The sequence below is a fragment of the Cibotium barometz genome, chromosome 18, assembly GCF_041138505.1.
Source record: "Cibotium barometz isolate CiBa-2024 chromosome 18, ASM4113850v1, whole genome shotgun sequence".
Classification (NCBI taxonomy): domain Eukaryota; kingdom Viridiplantae; phylum Streptophyta; class Polypodiopsida; order Cyatheales; family Cibotiaceae; genus Cibotium; species Cibotium barometz.
The window spans coordinates 5642106-5646610 of NC_141063.1; the positions used below are offsets into that span (position 1 = coordinate 5642106).

Consider the following 4505-nt stretch of genomic DNA (forward strand, 5'->3'; position numbering starts at 1 on the left):
AAGAGCAGCATTCGAGAATGCAGCAGCGTGCATTTGGATCTTCTAACAAGTATTCCCAGGACATCCTTTCATCTAATAAGGAATGGTTTGGTCACTTACATACACCGGCGGCAAAGCAACGGGTGAAACGGGTTATACTAGGATCTTGAAAACTAGGGATCATCGTTTTATAAGACGTGTGTAAAGGCGTTCACTTAGAGACAAGCTTAGCTTGGTGTGTGGTGTCATTAAGATGAACGAGATTTCCAAAACGAACGTGTTCTTCACCGCTCTCTCTCCTCTCTGTCGCTTGCTCCTATCTCTCCACAGGCATCGCCCCTGCTTGTCTCTCCCACCTTCGCCCGCTGCCTCCGTTTCAGTGTGTGCCCCTTGCCTTCGTAAAACCTTGCCCCGTGTGTGCGCCTTGCCTTCGCCCTCCTTCGCGCAGACCTGCGCTCGCTTCTCCTCATCGTTGGCATCTCTTCGCCTTTGCCCGCTTCACCTCACGAAAAGGTGAATATGCACCCACTGGTAGTAGTGGTGTGCTATATAACTTTCCCCTCTACCACCAAGTGACAAAACCTTGTTATAGCACTTATATCCTTTACACCTGAAAGATGCGGACAGCAGCCTCCCTGGAAAGCGGCGGCCTCTGTCCTCATAAATCTTTCTTGTCGATGGTTTTAACTCATAAGGAACCTGGCAGGCGAGTAGCAGCCTGCAATTTAAACTGAGATCGAGTTGCCCACAATGCAGACCATGAAACGAAATTGCCAATTGAAGAAGAATCCCCCATTTAAAGACAGATATTGGGCTAGAGCTTTGATAGCGGAGCATCAGATACCAGGAACAACAATCTCTCAATGTAAGCAGGTGATTGCCCAGGCAACTGGCGCGCCTGGCAAAGCCAGATAGCATGAAGGTAAAGCAACTGGGCCCACCTCTTTGGAGCTTTCCACACGACAGGGTTCATAACATGACCGATTGTTGACAAAAGGAAGAGGTTCCCGGACATCTGTGACTGTGGGCAGACAGCAACAAAGAACGAGCCATGGCATGTAAGGCGGAAGGTAAGTCTGGTCAGGTGCCACCCAAGTCGTGGATATCAGACACAACAAAGTGGGTTTGTTCAATGTGACCCATTTATCTGTGGACTTGCCAGCCTGCCAATTGCAGATGTATAAAGCTCTTAAATGCAATGGCCCAGTTTCACTCGTCTCCAAGGGTGACAGCCAACCATTGCTGTAAAGTAGCATTATCCTATCCTCCAAGGCACTGCTCTTGGCTTGTGCGACTCTGCAGCTCCTGGCATTGGAACAGGGCTCGTGGTTTGGCCAGCAGCAGTGAACCACTTCTTTTGAGACTCATGTTCCATGCAATCCATCGGAGACAGTAATGTCAGGCTATTCTGGCATCTGGTTGGAAGATTGCAAGCTGAAGGATGTGATGGAGTGAATACCTGGGGCACAAGTTTTAGACCATAATCAGCACTGGAAACCATGTATGGTGCTATGACAGTACATATCACCAATAATCCCCACATGAACACACCCCATGCTTGAAGCAATGGAATCTGCTGGCATCTCTTAAAGTTATTTCTCTATCAACAATGGTGCTGAGGAATTTGAAGGCAGAGTGGCAATCAGCACACATCCTAAGATTCTTCACTATTAAGAGGGGGGCTTTAGAAGGTGTACTGATCAGTCCAAAGGACAAGGCCAGCCTCTCACTATGATGACAAAGTAAAATTTTCTTTCTTTCTTCATCTACATCATGGAGTGCTAACTTTGTGTCAGGCACATAACCTTGCTCTTCCAACTGCCTGTTCAAACTGTCTAACTTCCTATATATTGCCTTTTTATCAGGATGGTACTTATCTCTAGGAAAAAAGCTATGAACTGAATTATCGACCTCAATCATGCTACACCCTGGTCGCTTTTGGACTCCCCGCTTCACCATCAGTTTTCTTAATGTTTTCACATCATCCCATCTCCCATGTGTAGCATAAATGTTTGATAATAACACATAGGGTGCTCCATTATGTGGATCTAGGCGAGACACATAGTCTAAAGCTCGCTCCCCTCGTTTGATGTCGCCATGACTTCTGCAGGCACCAAGCAGAGTCATCCACACGAAAGCAGTAGCATGAACTGGCATGCTGTAAATGAGGTCCTCAGCCACATTGAGATGCCCGGATTTCCCAAAAAGGTCTACCAAGCACCCATAGTGACCCACTGTCGGCACCATACTATGTTCTTCAGTCATATATATGAAAAATTCACAACCTTCATCTACCAGTCCTGCATGGCTGCATGCACTTAGAACACTAAGGAAGGTGACCTCATCCGGTTTCGTACTTTCCAGCTGCATTTTTTCAAAGAGCTGAACAGCCTTCTTTCCATAACCATGCTGCGAATAAGCAGCAAGGACAGAATTCCAGGAAACCACATCCCGCTGGATGTTATTGAACACCGAAAATGCCTCCTCTAAAGCCCCGCACTTGCCATACATGTTAACCAGGGCATTTCCTACACCAATATTAGACTCATACCCACAGTCAACGATGCATTTATGGATTGATTTCCCTTGACCTAAGGCGCCTAAGTTGGCACAAACACTCAGACAATATATCCATGTGAGGTCATCCGGGCTAATTCTCTCCTCATAAGTTCTTTGCAACAGTTGAAGAGCCTCCTTGCCATAAGCATTCTGTCCATAAGTAGAAATCATGGCATTCCAAGTAGCCACATTCCGCTCACGCATTCTATCAAAGACTGACCTTGCATCCTCCACAGCACCACATTTACCATACATATTGATAAGAGCATTACCCAGCAGCACATCTGACTGAAAGTTACACTTGTAGCATGCTTGAATCACCTCATTTTCTGCAATAACTTCAAGGTTGGAAAATGCACCTAAAACACTCACCAAGGTAATGCCATCTGGCTCCAAGCCTTCAAACTTCATTTTTTGAAACAGACCTATGGCCTCCTGGCCACAGCCTTGCTGAACGTACGCAGTGATGATGGCTGTCCAAGAGACTACATTGTGTTTCTCAATTTTCTTGAATACACAATGTGCTTCTTCCAAGGTGCCACATTTGCCATACATACTAATCAACGATGTTGCAACGAAAATAATTGAATCAAGCCCTCTCTGAACTACGTAGCAATGGATAGCCTTGCCTTCTTCTAGGGCTTCTGGGCTAGTACATGCACTAAGAACGTTAACAAAAGTGATCTCATCTGGTACAATACTTTCTTGTTGCATTTGCTGAAAGAGTTGTATAGCCACTTCGCCGTGCCCATGCTGACTGTATGCAGCAATCAGGACATTCCAGGAGACTAGTTTTTTTGGGAACATGTTATCAAACACTAAACGTGCATCTGTTAGAGCACCACACTTACTGTACATATGGAGAAGAGCATTCCCCAAACCAGCATCTGATTCAAGCTCACTGTCTGCAATACATGCATGGATTACCTGACCCTCCTTGAGGTCTCCAAGACTAGCACAAGCATTCAAAACATTGATGAATGTAACACTAGTAGGCTTCAACCTCTTCTTCTGCATTTGATGAAAGAGTTGAACAGCATCTGTTGATTTCCCTTGCTGTACGTACACAGCGATCATGGAGGTCCAATGAATCACATTGACATTGCATGTTTTATCCAGCACAGACCGTGCTTCTTTCAAAGCACCACACTTTCCATACATATTGATAAGAGAACATCCAATTACAGCATCTGACTCCAAACCGGACTTGACTATACAAGCATGAATCATTTTGCCCTCTTCCAGGGCTCCAAAGTGTGCACATGCAGGCAGAACACTAGAAAAGGTTGCCTTGCTTGGACAAATGCCTTCCTGCTGCATTGTCTTGAAAAGTTGAATGGACTCATGTGAATGCCCGTGATGAGCACATGCCACAATCAAAGCATTCCACGTGATCACACTGCGTTCTTTCATTTGGTCAAAAATCAAGTGTGCTTCAACAGTTTCTCCACATTTCCCATACATATTGATAAGGGCAGTTTCCACCATCAGGTTTGCATCGAAACCATCTTTGACAATGGAGGAATGAATTACTCTACCATCTGCCAAGGCAGCAATGCATGCGCAAGCCTGTGCAACATAAGAATAGGTAACTGCATCTGGCTTCATGCCATCCTCTAGCATCTGTTGAAAAAGCTCAAGGGCCTTCTTGTATTGTTCCTGGGTTAAATATGCTGCAATCATTGCATTGTAGGAGGCAACTGTTTGCGGGCTTATGCTCTCAAACACTGAACAAGCAAGGTGTAGTGCTTTACACTTTCCATACATTGCTACAAGTCCACTCGCCACCTCGACATCAGATGCAAAGGCACTCTGATCAATGTATTTGTGTATCATTTTACCCTGTCCAAGGGCAGGCAAATTGGTGCAAGCCTCCAATACGGTGGTCAGAATGATCTTGTTTGGAACCAGGCCATCCTGCAGCATTTGCCTGTAAATCTCAAGGGTTTCCTGATCATGCCCTTGTT

The 4505-nt window shown here is 45.5% G+C and overlaps 1 pseudogene across 1 annotated transcript in view; it reads right to left on the reverse strand.

Moving 5' to 3' along the window:
* Positions 1 to 734: 734 nt before the first annotated feature.
* LOC147628844 (pentatricopeptide repeat-containing protein At3g12770 pseudogene) overlaps positions 735 to 4505 on the reverse strand; it is a 4885-nt pseudogene continuing 1114 nt past the window's right edge. The window contains exon 1 of the transcript XR_015267832.1: positions 735 to 4505. This exon is cut by the window's right edge and continues 1114 nt beyond it. The product of XR_015267832.1 is annotated as a pentatricopeptide repeat-containing protein At3g12770 pseudogene (transcript).